This window comes from Equus caballus, chromosome 12 (assembly GCF_041296265.1).
Source record: "Equus caballus isolate H_3958 breed thoroughbred chromosome 12, TB-T2T, whole genome shotgun sequence".
Lineage (NCBI taxonomy): Eukaryota > Metazoa > Chordata > Mammalia > Perissodactyla > Equidae > Equus > Equus caballus.
In genome coordinates, this window is record NC_091695.1 from 12,789,693 (window position 1) to 12,806,980 (window position 17,288).

The 17,288-nt window shown below is 36.2% G+C and overlaps 1 long non-coding RNA gene and 2 pseudogenes across 1 annotated transcript; all 3 read left to right on the forward strand.

Moving 5' to 3' along the window:
* Window positions 1-25: 25 nt before the first annotated feature.
* LOC138916587 (uncharacterized) lies at window positions 26-14,386 on the forward strand. Its single transcript, XR_011423875.1, has 3 exons — window positions 26-162; window positions 13,115-13,230; window positions 14,288-14,386. It is a non-coding gene; the product is annotated as an uncharacterized lncRNA (long non-coding RNA).
* On the forward strand, window positions 3,894-11,087 carry LOC138916583 (olfactory receptor 4A15-like; annotated as a pseudogene).
* A 1,154-nt stretch (window positions 14,387-15,540) lies between the features above and the next one.
* On the forward strand, window positions 15,541-16,733 carry LOC138916585 (olfactory receptor 4C6-like; annotated as a pseudogene).
* Window positions 16,734-17,288: the final 555 nt, after the last annotated feature.

Sequence of the window (17,288 nt, forward strand, 5' to 3'; positions counted from 1 at the left end):
ACTGCGTGTACCCTGATCTTTCTCTGCAGTCACACCTGGATTGATGTGGTGGCAGTCCTGACTTATCTTCATCAAACTAAATCGTCATCTTCCAGGACCAGAGATAGAATTTCAGAAACTTGGATTTAGAACAAGTGACAGAAGAGAAAATAAAAAACACAGGTAACATATTCACACAAACTCTTCACTGCTACGAGCATAGGGCAAAGTAGACTTAGTTGGAATGAACTATGTATCGTTCTTGAGAAGCAGGTTTTGTCTTTGACCCAAAATGTTTTAAGCCAGAAGCTCCTGGCATAAAGTAGCACATGTATTGTCTGTATTTTATAGAATACTATTGGAATAATCACAATGGAAATATTTTTCTCCAGTATTTTGTGTTCCAGTTGTTTAAATGTATACTGAAATACAGAGAACGCAGAGCAGAGCAGAGCATATAACATACAACATACAATATAACATGGCACAGATATGTTCTTCAAAATAGCTTTTTCAGATTGCTTTATATAATCTAGAGAATCTAACACTTATTTGTTTTGAATCTCAGTATTTTGAAGATAATAGTAATGACTACTATAGTTGTTTAATAAATCATTACCTTGTGTCTGGTATCTTTAAGTGTTCTGGTTATGTATAGATGTTTTATTTCTGTTGGTAATTTTTTTATTGTGGTAAAATATACGTAACACATTTTTGTGCATCGATCACCACTATCCATCTCCAGAATTTTTCATTGACCCAAACTGACAATGCACCCATTAAACAGTAACTCCCATTTGCTCCTCCCCCGAGCCCCTGGTAACTACTCTTGTATTTCTGTCTCTCTGAATATGACTATTCTAGGTGACTCATAAAAGAGATCACCCTTTTGTGATCTCTTTCCCTTTTGTGTCTGGCTTATTACACTTACAACAATGTCTTCAAGGTTCATCCATGTTGTAGCATGTATCATAATTTACTTCCTTTATAAGGCTGAATAATTTATTTTATTATATTTTCTTATTATATTCTTCTGAGGCTCAAATTCCAAACCAGAAGTTAGAATCTGAATTCCCAAAAAGTGCACTGTGCAGACATCCCGCCCACCTGTGCAAAATTACAAAACAAAACTGACAAAGACTATCTATGAAATAGGCAGTCTACTCTCTCTGATTGTTGTTTTTCTGTGTTTGTCCTTAAAGTCTATTCAACCACATTCAGGTTTTAGAGGTAGCATTTTTCCTTTACTATGAAGAAATTGACTTGGAAAATGATATTTCTTTCTTTTAAAAAAATCAAATGAACTGATTAAGTGTTTATTAAGACCTCAAAACTTTTACTGCACCATTTTTTATGGTCATTGTTCAATCATTTTTAAAAAAGGTGTTGCTTACAGGGGAAACAGGTTTTACTATACAGACAGTTAAATAGAAACCTCTTTAGGCATTGTGATCATATGTTTCAAAAGGATCTGGACTAAAACTCAAAATATCAGAATCTATACTTTCCAATATCTTGTTGATTAAAAGTATTTCCCAGTATTTTAAACCTAGCAAACCATATAAGTGGTTTTTATTTATGCCTTATGTTGTTGAATTTGGCATAGTGTGCATCCACTTAATTTATCTTAATTGTCATTGTGGGATACTTACAAGGGATTTACATTTTTTCAGGATTCTTTAATGATTTATTGTTTCTCACTGAATACGTTAAGAAATTTGAACAATCTCATGAATGTTTGAATCAGATATATTTATTTTTTATAAAATATAATATTGGTAAAGTATAGAAATTTGCATCATGGCAAGTCAAATTAACAATTTTCAATAGTTTAGAGTAATAAGTTCATAAGAACATTTTTAATAGTCAAATATTTATTAATCACTTAAAATATATTAGACACACTCATAGATTCTGGAGATACAATCATTAATAAGGTATGTTTTCTCTCCTGGCAGACCCAACATATGATAGTGGAAAACACAGCTATAGACAAATAAGTGTTGTAAAGACTCAACAGGTCAGGGGATTAAACCCTCCTAGTGGAAGCTATCTTTGAATGCTTAGACTACTCCTATAAATTATGACTATTTACTTTCCACTGTAAATGCAGTTTAGCTTCATAATTGTGAGTGAAGATATTTAATTATGTATATATGCAATGACTTGCCAGAAACCCTGAAGGTGGAACTCCTTGTTTAGGCAACTGATCTCATCTACTGATATATCTTAAAGCTTAGAATTTTATTTACTCATTTTTCTTTGATTTGGAAGTACAGGATTCTGAAAGGCAAGTCCTGGTACTGATGCTGAGTTATCCCTTGGGCCACCTCCTAATTGATAGCTCAGGAAATCTGAAATTTCCTCTTCACCCAACTCATTCAAACCCCCCAAACCAAACTGTTTACCAATTTCAAAGCAAGTTTCATTCAACCTACTGTCTTTGCTGGTTGCTATCTATCTTTTGTCTAGTCTCTCTTATTTTCTCTCATCTACACTTATATTCTCTTTCTGATGCTTGGGTACAAATTTGCCTAGAAGCACAAAGGATAGAATAATCTCTTGCTCTTCACAAATGATCATCTGCAAATGTGGGCTCTGAAACAGAGCACAATTAAAATAATTCTGCCTTACAAATAAAACTGACTCTGGATCATTCCCGAAAGGCCTGACAAATACTGTATTTTCCTCAAGTGAGAATGAATACCTTGTATTCAACACGGACTGAGATAACCAGAACCAATTATATGAACAAAATAACTAGTCTCATACGTTATTAACAATCAAACAACCTTTGACACATGCTAATTCACCCTGATTGACATAAAGAGGATCTACCAACAAAAGTGTTATTGTGTCATTTAGGATAAAAGTTTCAATGACAAAAATTCAGAAACATACATCTGGAAAGATCGTAGCATTTCCAATAAGAATATAAGTTGGGATGTGACTTTTCCCAAGATGACTGAGCAAAATCAAGTAATACTTCTGGATTTTCGTATAGAATTCTTTCTACTACACCATGATTCTGCCTAAAATCTTTATTTTGGCCTTCTGAATTGAGCTATGGTTAGCAATAATTAATTCCAAGCAATGTTGGAAAGTAAGGAAAATGTCTAGCACCCAACCCATTCATTTTGATTAGTATTATCCATTTTTTCCTTCAATAACCTAGGTAGTAATAAATGTTAATTCAGTTTGTGTATGTATCCCTGTGTGTGCATGCGCATGTGTATGTATTTTCAAACAAAGCATTGCTTTCATTGGACTTTCTTGGCTGGAGAGAATTTAACACATTTATCTCTGCTCAATTGCTTTCTTATGAGAGTTGATATTCAGTTTAATGAAATAAAATTCAATAAGCATATAACGAGCACTCATGATATGACTTGTTTTTATTTTTTATTGTGGTGAGTGACTTATTCCTTGAGTCGTGATGCTTATAGTAGAGTAATTCAGAAAGGCAATTATCAAAACTTCAGATGTACATCGGAAAGCTATATAATGTTATTATCCAATTTTAGTGCAATAAAAAATAAAAATTAAAAGAAAACTTCAGCTATAATTTTATGCTCCATGCACTAGGTATTACTTTACATAAATATATAAATAAAGTTATTAGAGATGAGATTGTTTTCATGGAGGATCTCAGGATTCCAAAAAGCATTCAGGAAAAATGAAATGATAAATAATGTCAAAAATGCCGTCTTTATGAGAGAGATTCTGGAGGAAGTAGCTTTCTTGCTGTTTAGTAGATCATCTCACAGACACGCCCACTCGCAAATAACTTCCGGTTAGAATACTGAAGTCTCATCATTGTTATTGAAACAAGAAATTTGTGAAAAGGAATGGAGTAATTGTGGAAGGAGAATCCAAACTCTCATTTTCTAAATAGTTACTCTGTGTGAGGCCTTGTGGAGCAAACATTTTTGAGTAAGGCATCACATTTTTTATATAAAGCTTGTGATCTTCTCAAATTCATTATTGGCCCTTTTTCTTACAGCCTTTGACAGCTGAGTTCAACACCTTCAGAAGAACACATGGAAAATAGGCACAATGGGACTGAGTTTGTCCTCCTGGGACTCACACAGACCCCTGAGGGGCAAAAAGTTCTATTTGTTGCATTCTTACTTATCTACATTGTGACCATAGTGGCCAATCTCCTCATCATTGTGACCATTATGGCCAGCCAGTCACTGGGTGCCCCCATGTACTTTTTTCTGGCTTATTTATCATTTATTGATGCTGTCTATTCTACTGTCATTGCTCCCAAAATGATTGTAGACTTGCTTTATGAGAAGAAGACTATTTCCTTCCGGGCTTGTATGACTCAAGTCTTTATAGAACACTTATTTGCTGGTGCTGAAGTCATTCTTCTGGTGGTGATGGCCTATGACTGATATGTAGCTATCTGTGAACCTCTTCATTATTTGATCATCATGAATCAGCGTGTTTGCATTGTCATGCTGCTGGTGGCCTGGACTGGAGGCTTTCTGCACTCATTGGTTCAATTTCTCTTTATTTATCAGCTCCCTTTCTGTGGCCCCAATGTCATTGACAACTTCGTGTGTGATGTGTATCCCTTATTGAAACTTGCTTGCACCAATACCTACCTCACTGGACTTTCTATGATAGCTAATGGAGGGGCAATTTGCACTATCATCTTCTTCATTCTCCTAGTTTCCTATGGGGTCATATTATACTCTCTTAAGACTCATGGTTTGGAAGAGAAATGCAAAGCCTTCTACACCTGTTCATCCCATATGACTGTGGTCATTTTATTCTTTGTTCCCTGTGTCTTTCTGTATGCAAGGCCCAATTCCACTTTTCCCATTGATAAATCCATGACTGTGGTTTTCAGTGTCATAACTCCCATGTTGAACCCCTTAATCTACACCCTGAGAAATGCAGAAATGAAAAATGCCATCAGAAAACTTTGGAGCAAAAATGTGACTTTAGTTGAGAGAGGGCTGTTTCCCTCCCGCAGAACGTAATATTCATTCTTTCACAGAAGAATGGAATACTTTCACTACCAGTGATTATATTTAAAAATAATTTCCTTTGGGTTATTTAGCTTATTCATTCTGAAAGAGTCATATAAGTTAATCTTATCTAAGTGGAATATGTTATAGCCCTTAGAGAGCAAGAGAATTGCATAGGTTTAATCTCATATAGATAACTAATATATATAGGTGACTGGGTGTTTTAGCTTACGCACAGCTGTCTCAAATTCATAAGAACTAGAACCTTTTCCCACAAAGTCTAAGCTTGGAAGATGATGTAAACTGCACTTAATATATTAAAAATGATCAAGTTTACAATTGCTGGTGAGAATTAAACATTTCAGTACAATCTGGATTAAATGATGTGGTTCATTTTGACTGTCAGATAGCAGATGAGAGTAAGCCAGGAGTAAGGAGAGGGTAAAATATTGAGTAAATACTGTTTCTACTCTAAGACAAAAGGGAAGATTTGAAGAGGGAAACTAAGGCCAATGATTGTGTCTTAGGCGTGACAGCAAGTGCTCAGTGGAGTGATGAGAAGATTGATGAAACACAAATTATAAATTGTCAACAGCAAACTTGGAAGGTGTAAGAACTGAAGGAGGAAATGTAAGGCAGTCTGACATTCTCAGTAGACGGAATCTTCTGGTTTGTGAATAATTTTAAGGAATGTTAAGACGTCCCTTTTTATTCATTATCAAGAATCTCTCATGAGGTCCAACTGCCATCTGAATTTTTCTGATACTTAAAACAACATATAAGGACGTAAGTATATTTAGTCCAAAAAATTAACAGGATAAATAATATTTGGGTCTGTTGTATAATGATGCTTTGGGTTATACGGACTTTTAATTCAGTGAAAATATTAGGCATTAAGTGAGGAGAGTGAGCTAACTCTTATTGAAGGCCAACCATGAGGCATACGTTTTGATAGGTTATTTACATGCTTTGATTATCTTAGTGTAGCAACAAGTTTTATTAGTCTTTACTCCATTTTGGACAAGAAGAAAATAAGACTCAATGAAGTTAAGCAACAGTATCAAGTCTTTTAGACTCTGTCATCTCTACTCTTCCTACTTCTCAATACTCCTTGCTAGGATGATGTGAAAATATCAAAACACAGAACTGATCATTGGCTGCATTGTCAGGATTGCTCTTGAGGCATCCTTCCCTTATTATGGGGGGCCCTTTCTTCCCTTCGGCTGTCCCTTGACCTCCCCTTCCCAGGTTACTTGCATTCTCCTAATTCCTCAGGTGTCAGAAAAAAGCCATCTGATGATCTCATTTCCACAGATGTAGTTCACTTCATGGGCATCATGAAAAGTGGGATGAAATGAGCTCAAGAAATAAAAGTCAAATTGTTGAATTTCAAAGAAAGTGACACAGGTGAGAGACAAGTTTGGAGAAAGAATAAGCAACTCAATCACTGAGGAGACTAATACTCTGGGCAGGAGGGTAGCACTTTGAAGAGCTAAATGTTGTTTCTATAGGATTTTTCCCATTGTTATGCCATAGTGTTAATATTTATTACTTGAAAAATGGCTCCATTTTCATTTAAGTGTAGGAAATTTTGACTTATTTCATTTATACAAAAACTATTGTTCAATGCCTATAGTGTACCAGAGAGTTCTGGGAGCTGTTGAATACCACAAACAAGGGCTATGTTTGTGTGCAACTTAAATTCAAGTGAGGCATAGATGGATAATAAACAAGATAATGAATAAATAAAAATTGTAATTGTGTTAGTAGTGTTTGCTGAAAAACGTTTTATTAAGAGGGTGATGCAGAAGAGAATTGGATATAGATTTGTGTAGTTGTTTAAAGTACAGCTAGAATTTTAGTCAGACCCAAGATTAAAAAAACACACTGTTTCCTCCCTTTCTTTTTGTAAGTGAATTACTCTAACACATACATTTGCAATGGGGATGGTATCTCTCCCAAGTAAAATGGTAAGTAAAATGGTAGGTAAAAATGAGTTCTTGGGAGATGAAAATATCTTACTGTTTTTACATATAAAGCATAGATATACATAAAATACATAAATACTATGTCTGTGGTGTTAAGATTTTTGGGAGGTCATTAGGGTAACAGAATGTCAAAAAGGAGCCTTAGGTGGGCAATAATGAAAATGAGAAAAAGATTGAAGAGCCCTTCTTAACCCACAGTTAGGTAAGAACATGGAGCAGTTTTAGAATGTTAGTAAAGATAATCTAAGTGCAGAGGTTCGCCTGTCACCTCTGAGGATCATATTTAGTAAAACTGAGAGCCTCTTCCTTCTCAGGAGGCTTCCCAGGGTGTATGGTCAAATATGTTAATGAACCAGTTGTAATCTGTGAAGTACACTGTAAATGTAGGATATTGATATTTTTTACTATTGAAGGTGGAAAAAGAATAAAGACTCTAACCTCAAATGTTTCTAAATTGAAAACATGTCATTTGGGAGTACAAATTGTTATGGAATGAGATGGAACTCAGTCCTTATTTTTTCTTGCTGAGATACATTTTTTTAACCCTTAATAATGCCAACTAGGGGCCGGCGCTATGACCTAGTGGTTAAGTTCCATGCACTCTGCTTCAGCAGCCCAGCGTGGGTTCCTGGGCATGGACCTGTGTACACCATTCATCAGCGACCATGGTGTGGTAGCAACTTACACACAAAATAGAAGATTGGCAACAGATGTTAGTGCAGGCCAAATCTTCCTCAGCAAAAAATAAATAATTAATGTCAACTGTCCTTCACTTAGATGTGACACAATTTTAATCGTCTTAAAAGATGAAAGAGCACCAGATTAGGTGATAGAAAAATTTGGTCTTAGTACTTTCTAGCTGGCTAAGAATAAATCCTGTTGACTTTCCTTCATTTATATTATCAGACAGATGGATCATTGTATGGCCATTCTGTTATTGAAGAAGAGATCTTGGTTGTGGAGCAAATAATTGAATTGTTAATACCATGATCTGGTTTTGTGCTTGTGGAACATCAGCTTGGCCTGGCTCCAGTGAAGTTCAGCCCCTGGGAAAAGTGGATCATTGCAGGGGTGGGTGGGAATTCACTGGAATGGTGATTAGCTCCTCAGTCAGTAGAGACACAGCCTCAAAAGGATGCAGTTGGAATGATGCAAGTCTGCACATTTTGAAATTCTGTGCCATCTGGAAATGGCACTCTGTCCTCTTTTAGACTATGTCTATTGCCTGAAAGGTCACATCCTGTTAATGATGTTTCTTCTAAGATGTGGATTGGAAGCTGTTTATCAATTAAGCTCAATGTGCAGACAAATGGAAGACACAGTTCTGTGAATGATTTTGCAAACAGCTTAGCTGGCTGTCTTTTTTCGGCAACTTTTTCTATTGAGATGAAATTTAAATTCCTCCACCAACCACAAGGATTGTTTTCTACTTGCCTTTAAACCCTTAGAGCAGCTGTTTTAAAACTTTCTTTAAAATCATTAGAAACTGTGATCCTATCAAAATAGCTTTCCATTTAGTGATTGGATGCTTTGTTCCACTGTAGATCTTACTTGCCTCTGCACTGGGATGTGCTGCTTTAACACTCTAATGTCAGATTCCTAGCTCTTTTGTAGACAAGAGTTTCTTTGAGTACATCCTGAATGGGGCAGACCCGTGGTGACCCTGACATGACCTTAGAAATTTTACTCGCACAATGTCCCCCTTCTAAGTATTGGGTCCATCAGGTAACTGGCTTTTGGACATTGTAGAGATGACATCAGACCGAGTTTTGGAGGTGACTTTAAAAACTTACGTGAGAATTAAATGTTTTTATTAATTTGAACTATTTTGAAATCATTGAAATAGTTGAATCATCTATATACATAGACAATTATGTTATACTTAAAATGTGTCAGAGGTTTACCTGTTCTATCTATATACACAAATTGCAGACTTGGCTTGGAGAGCTTTGAGCAATCAAAATTTTTACCTTGGCTTATTTGAACTTCTTTTGGCAAATTATCAAATCTTAAGTGTCTGCCTTTTGGTCTCTATCCAGTTGATGAGATTAGCAAATAAAACTGTATTTGTGTTTCAGAGATGAGCTTTTAGGAAGGGAAGGAATGGGATTAACTGGATGTGTCTAGGGTGGTTTTAGATGTTTTTGTTTCCCTTCTTTCATGCAACTCTTTCTTAGTGTGTGTATATATATGCATCTGTATATTATACACGTATATTATATCTATATATGTTTCTACTTTCCTCTTGTACCAATTTCCTCTAATCTTTATTTTTCTACTAATCACCTTTGAGAATTAACCTATCTGATGTTTTTCTTTCTGTTTTAATTCTTTGATGATACATTAAATTTCTGACTTTAATTTTTAATGTAAAGATGAATTGGACTTTAAAAATGTATTTCTCTATCTATATGAAAGCACACACATTTACTTGTGAGCAGCTCTGACAACAAGGGTGGTTTTGGTGTTGATGCTGAGGGTGATACTGATGATTTGTCCAGGGATGGGGTGGTGAAATCAAGAAAGCTTTCAGGGATTAAGACCCTCCCTCCAAAAGCATTCCAAAAAATTAATTTTTGTATCTACAATGGTATAGTAATTTTCACCCTATAAAAGTGCTGCTGTAGATAATACCATCTTCACCCATCTCTCAAGGAAAGCAAAATGAATTAGGAAGATTTCCCAACAGCAAAAGTCATTTTAAAGCCTTTAATTAGAGAAATGTTTTATTCATGGTGTATATGCCCAGGACACAGATCTTCTGAGGAACACAGGGCCACTGATTATTCATTGAAAAATGATGACTCAGGGCCAACCCTGGCAGCCTAGTGCTAAGTTTGGCAAGCTCTGCTCTGCTTTGGTGTCCCAGGTTCCGTTCCTGGGCATGGACCTTAACCACTCTGTTAGCAGTCATGCTGTCCTGGTGGCCCACAGACTAAAAAGTAGAAGAAGATTGCCAGAGATGTTAGCTCAGGGTGAATCTTCCTCAGCAAAACAAACAAACAAACAAACAACTCAAAGGTGCTTACTAAACACGTTGCTACCACTTCTTGTTATCTGTGACTTTATTGAAGAAATTATTTTGCTCCATAAGAAATTAAGACACAAGAAACACATATCAGCTGTAAAGTCAGCTTCTTGGATTCAGATCCAGGCTCTATCACTTACTAACTGTATAGCCTTAAACAAATTAATTATTCTATTTTTTCCAACATCTAAATATAGCCAGATGTAAGGATTAAATGCATGTATAAAGTACTAACAAAATGTCTGGTACAAAAATTATGTATTGTTATTAGTTAAATAAGGATATCTGTGTATAAACTATATATCTCTATATAGATATTACATTGTATTTAATTTAGCTCCATATGGATACCAATAATATGTTTATTGTTTAAGTCATCAATGAAATTCTAGGAATTTCATTGGATTCTAGGAGTTCTAGGATTGAATGAACACAAATTAAGGGGAGATACAATTTTTCATCTAGCACTTGCTTAATATAATCAAGATTGATAATATTTAATGTTAGTAAAGCTATGGGGAAAATTACTCTTTAAGACACTATTGATTGGAATAAGAGATGGGCCAGGATTTTGAAAGCAGTGTCATAGAATCGATTAAAGTGAAACAGATGCATAACTTTTGACGTGGTGATAACATAGATTTCCCCAGCAGAAATATTCAAACATGGAATTAAAGATGTCTATAAGGGATGTTCGCTGCAGTATTGTGTGTTAGGCAGAATATTAGAAATAACGTAAATTTCAAGCAAAAATGGACTCTTTAAAGGAATTATGGTGTAACCATTAAAATGGAATAATATGCAGCAATTAAAGTGAAGGAAAATTCACAAATACTGAGAAATAATGCCCATACCAATTATTCAAGTATAGTATCATATTTTATATATGTTTATCTAGAGTAAAACACACAAATGACTGTAACAATTACAGTATACTTACACACAAATGCACATCTGAAGAGCACGCACTAGATTGTTAATAGACGTTGAATGAGTGCTTGTGGTTGGGAGTGGTCCTGATTTTAAACTTTCTATCACTCTATCTATCTATATAAAATATTTTCCAAAGATCAGCTTTTACTTCTATAACTTACAAAAATAAATAAATAATTTTTATTTAAACTATTCTACTTTAGGATATGACTGCAGTCTGTTTTAGAAAATGGTTTTGGATGATTTTTCCTTTAAGGTCATTTCAAAAACTTACATCCTGACTAATGTTGAGGAGTCATTAGGCTGATTTCCTGCTAGCCAATTGAGCATTTAATGGAAGCAGGTGTAAACACATTTGTTGAAAATCCAAAGCAGAGGACCTATTTTAAAATAGTTTGTGGTCAGTATCAATCTCCTAATCCTGGGAAAAGATATGGGGATGCTTATCTAAGCCCTTTACAATTATAAACTCATGTAATCTTTACAACAACTCTTTGGGATTGGTAACATTACTTTGCCATTTTACAGAGAATGAAACTGAAGGACAGAGAGGTTGTCTGGCATATTATAGGAACTCAGAAGGAATAGCTACCTGTAGTGTAGAAAGTCAGGGGTTTTACATGGTTTCTGTAGCCTTATAGCTGTTACTACTTATTCCCAGTTGAACTGTTTAGCTAGGCACACCTACTCAAGGCACCTCATACCTAGGGATAGTAGGGGTGTGTGTGACTAAGTTTTATGGAACACCCAGAGTATGCTAAGAATCATAATATCTAGTAAACATTTAAACTATAATTTAAGTTAATACTTTTGTCATATTTTAATGTTTATAAGTTTATAATGTTGTTTAAATATTAAAATTTTAACTATATTAAAGCATACTGTTGTCCTTCTTGTTCACTTTCTAAACTATGTTTACAAATTTAGAATTTTCTAAATTCTCATGTCAAGCACTAGCTCCTTTCATCTTCTTTGAAACCTATAGATCATACTGATATTTTCCCTTCTGGACTTATATGCACAGGCATTGTTTCATGAGTGTTCATAATCTCTCTCTCTCTTTACGGATAAGGTATTTCCTTGTATCCTTTGGAGTAACGGATATGCTATTGAATGATAAATATGCACTATCTGGAAATAATTAGGTGATTGCAGAAATGTCATTCCTCACTTCCTTTATATGAATGGTCTTTTGAGTGATGGTATTTCACAGGAACGCTGGAAAGAAAAAGACATTATTACAAAGAAGATCTGATGGCAATGATTCGATACTGAACTGGAAGTCCAAGGCGTGTTTCAGTTCTTGGGTTTGGCTATAGAAAGTCTGGGAGTAGAAATGGCAAAGGTGAAAGATAGTAAACGGGATATTTGAGCTGCATGCTAAAGAAATAGCAGCGAGGCTCTGACAATGATGCTCTCATTTCTGGAGGCAGGGACTGCCACCAGCATTGCCTGGCACCCATGGTTCAACGTACTATTTTTTGGATGAATTCAATTTCATTGATTTAATTAAATTTAATTAAATGACTAGTGTGTACACAGTACAGCATTAAGAATGGGTAGAAAGAGAATAAATTAGCTCTCTTTAAGCATCCACATAAGGACATAAAGCCAACATAAAATTAAAAACACATTATCTAAGAAGATAATTGAATTACTGCTGATATGCAACCTAGAAAGCTTATGTAGCAAATATCCAAGATGATGGTTGTGATGGGGACAATCGGGAGGAAGTGAGGCATGAAGGACGAGTGGTAATGGATTTGTTGATAACACACACCATAGGCAGAGGCAGGAGGAAATCAGGGGCTAATAGAAATGGAAATTAATCATGATGAATATTTGAATAATGTTTTGAATATTTAGTGCTCCCTAAACATTCTCATGCCTGTTACTTCCTTTGATTCCCATGGAAGTGTTGTAAGCCAGGGCATGAACTTCTTAGAGGGGTTGTAGAGCATAGTGGTTAGTAGCCTGTGCTATGAACTTGACCACATACCCACCAAAGGGCTTTGAGTAGTTGCGCAAGTTTTCTAAGCCTTATCCACTGCCGTGGAAAATAAGGATAATACTAGTTCCTGTCTCATACAGCTTTTGTGAGAATTAAAAGAGAAAATCATGAAGCTCTTACCACAGTACCCTTGAATAATAACCACTTGAGACCTACTGACTTTAATTGCTGTTGCGTTGTTTTATTTTTTCAGGATCGAAGGTTATGTATTCAGTCAATGGCCTGACTGGGGTAGAGGACTAAATCTGCTCATTCTGAACCCATGAACTTTCCCACTGTCCTAAAGAGACTGAGACGTGTATTCTGGCGGTAAGAGGTGGACTTGACTGCAGTGGGAGGGAGACATACAAAACGATGAAGTTGATTACATGGGGGAGAGTCTTGAACATCAGATTGAGAAGTTGAGATGTGTACTAGTTGTCTAAATAGATTTGTGATGAATCCATAGATTTTAAGACAGAAGAGGCATTATTTTCTTTCCTACTGCCTTTTGTTTTAAAATACCCTAAGTCATGAGGTGGCTCAAAGGAAATTTTGCTTGGAAGTGTAAACATTTCATGCAGGTAAGAACCATGTTGCTGTGTTTGAAAGGGACAGAGTCCCTGCGATGGCTCCTTTGAAACCCTAGTTTTCCACTCATCTACCACAACTGTCTCATTCTCCAGATGAGGAAACTAAGACCCAGAGTAGTGAGCAAATTAACAACATATCCTAGGAGTTAGAGGGACAACCTGGAATAAAGCCCAGTTATCTTGCTTTCCAAGAATGTGTTCCTTCTACTTCATTAGGGCTACTAAACAACTTTTGAAGTCCTTGGACTGGAGATAGGAGAGGTTGTTGTTAGTCTATATTTTAGATTTGCACAGAGTGTCTTGGCAGCTGTATACTTTGTTTAATAAGAGGGATAATTCTAACAATAGGTCTGAGTATTTAGAGCAGTCTTAGAGAGCATGTAGTTTATATCCCCACTTAAAGCAGTAGTCGCTAATGTATTCCCACCAAGTGCCGGATAGACTCTGCTTAAGAACCTATGCTACTGAAGCAGTTCTTTTACCACATCATTTGGCTGTAGGAACAATTGTATTTAGCTAGTATAGGGCACTGTTCACTTCTTCAGTGGTACAGTGCAATGGTTAAGAATTTGTGTTTCACAATGAGATTATGTGGATTTGTAATGCTCAATCATTTTAGGTGAGATGTTTAATGTCTCCATGTCTTAGTTTGCTCATCTTCAAGACAGGATTTGTGATAGTACATATCTCAAGTGATATGAAAAATAAATGCAATAATGCATGCAACATACATAGCACCTTTCTGGGACACAGTGTAAAAAAGTTGTTTTATTGATATTTTTATTATTCATTAGAATATGTTGTTTCGTCTGGAGGCACCCCTTCACAAGGAAAAGTGGAAGGAATGATTTATACTGATTCAGGCTCATGAGCAGAGATGGTGTCAGGTAAATCGGATCTGCGGCTTCCTGGAGCAGAGAAAGATACTTAAGGTTTTATTTTCTTTAATCACCATATCTGGAAAATTATTAGAATCTTGGAAACTTAATTAATGATTGTAGCTTCTGGTTTGGGGATTGTATTTTATATATGTACGTATATATATATATATATATATACATATAATTAGAACACACGCTCTATTGTGGAATTGTCATTCAATTTTATTGTAGAACTGTTTAGTGAAGTGAGCACAGAAAGCATAAATCTATTTCACTGGATTGTTATGAAAATGAAACTATATCATGAATCACAGTATCTCTTCCATGTTGAGAACTTGATATTATCATCAGAGAAGCAATATAGCTTGTTATTGGTATTGATTTTGAATCATGAAAAGCTGCATTTGATTTGGCTTCAATGTTTACTAGTTGTGGGAACTTGGTGTCATTGTTTCAACCCTCTAAGCTTCGGTATCTTATCTCTAAAGTGAAGAGAATGTCTCATAGGATAATCTGTTGGCTGAGACATAGTAGGGAGTCACTGAATATTAGCAATATATAATAATAATAATCCAATCTGAGAAGAAAGAAACATAGATGGAAAGAGTATAGTTATTAATAAGTGGAGAGTCCTTGGGTTATGACATATCTCTTCTACTAGCACAGTCCAATGTTCAATAAGTATATGGAATAAATGACTAAGAATTTGCATGAAATGTTCCAAGTTCTTAGTTCTTGGGTGTGTCAAGTGATAAGTGGAAGTCAGCTTCCTAGCTTGAGTTTTCCAAAAAGCATAGGCTGATAGAAGGGCTTGTATGTAGGTAGTTTATTTGGGGAAACGGAATTGAGGCAGTGAATGAGGAGAGTGAAACACGAAGGAAAGAAAGTTAATCCAAGATTCTGTTAAGCTTGTTACCATTTATCCACCGGCTTATATCTATCAATGATCCAGGGTGTCCTTAAACTGTGTTAATTCCTTCATCTTTCCAGGTGTGTGTGTGCACCAGAATGATGAAGCAGAGTCTTCTCAGCATCTCAAGCAGCACATACCAGGACAGACAGCAAGAGATACGCTGAGGAGAGAAGATGTTGTTGGGGGGATAAGTAGGAAAAAGCTATTGTCAGGCTATAATTGTCAGCAGCTGGCTGCTGTATCAATAGCTAGAGAAAAAAGTAAGTCAAGAGGGTGTGAGATAGAGTGCAAAAATGTCCAATACACTCAGTGATTACTAGTTCAAAACACTATTACTTTGTAGATTTTCCAGTGCAGAGCAATGTGCTTACATCAGCCCACAGTAAATGGAGAATCCAAACAGTGTGACTGAATTCATTCTTTTGGACATTGCAAAGAATCCTGTCCTGCTGAAAATACTCTCTGCTGTGTTTCTAATCATGTATGTGTCCACAGTTTTAGGAAACCTACTCACTGTGGTAACCATGATCACAAATCAGATCACCTTTGTATCTTTTCCTTACTCCCTTGTCCCTAATGGATGCCACCTACTTTTCTATTGTCACCCTCAAGATGACTGTGGACTCCCTCTCTGAGAGCACTATCATCGCCCTCAAAGGCTGCATGGCCCAGCTCTTTGCAGAGCATTTCTTTGGTGGTCTGGGGATCATCCTTCTCATTGTCATGGCCTACAATCATATGTGGCCACCTGTAAGCCCCTGCACTGCATAACCATCTTGAGCCCTTGAGTGTGTTGCCTGTTGCTGGAAGGGGCCTCACTGGGGGAATCATGCATGCAACAATACAGCTTTACTTCATGTATCAAATAACTTTCTGTGGCTCCGATGTCATTGATTACTTTATGTGTGATTTGTTTCCATTGTTGAAACTCGCCTGCATGGACCTCCACAACCTGGGCCTCTTAGTCATCTTCAACACTGGCGTGATGTGTGTGACCTTATCCTCTTCCTTATCTTCTTATCCTCATTGCCTCTTACATGGTGATCCTCTGCTCTCTGAAGTCTTAGAGCTCTGAAGGGCAGCATAAGGCTCTCTCCACCTGTGTCTCCCACCTTACAGTGGTTGTTTTATTCTTTACCATGTATTTTCTTGTACCTAACTCCTGTGGCCATTTACTCCATAGACAGGCGATAGCTGTGTTCTTTACCATTGTCACATCCATGTTAAATCCCTTGATCTATACCTTGAGGAATACACAGGTGAAAAATGCCATGAGGAAACTGTGGGTGAAACAGGGGACCCTGGATGGTCACTAGCTTACATGCTAAGAACAAATCTTTCCTACAAGGACATTGAGGTCTTTCTCTCCCCATTCAGTGCAATCCATTGGGCACACAGCAGTCAAGGGCATGTTCTAAGCATGCACATCACATTAAGATACCACAATCAAGTTGTTGCTTACCTCCTCAGGACATTTTGTACTCCATCTCTTTTCTCACATGAGTCTGGCCATTCCCTCTCTCTCTATTTTTTAACCTGTCTTTTGAATAATTCAAGCCTTTCCCAGTTTAGGGCTTTTGGTCTTACTCTGATCACTGCTGAAATTCTTTTTTGAATATTTTGCTTGGTTGGCTCCATCTCATTTTTTCCATCTTCAGATCAACCCCCACCTCCTTAGTCAAGTCTTCCCTGATTAATTTCTTTAATCATTCACCTCTGTTATTCTCTAGCTCTTCAGCTCATTGTATCCTTAATATCAATTATCACAAACTATACTTTAAAAAATTTTTTCTTGACTTTTATCTTCTCTGTTTTCCCTGCATGATTATAATCCCTGTAAGGGCAGGGATTATGTTTCTTCAGTCATGCTGTGGGTAGAACACTGCCAGCCAGCTACTAGCTGGCTAATAAATATTATTGAATGAATATAAGTCTAAAAGAGACTTTTTGGGGATATTTTCAATTTTGTAGGTTGGGTAAGAAGTAGGGAAGGATAAATAA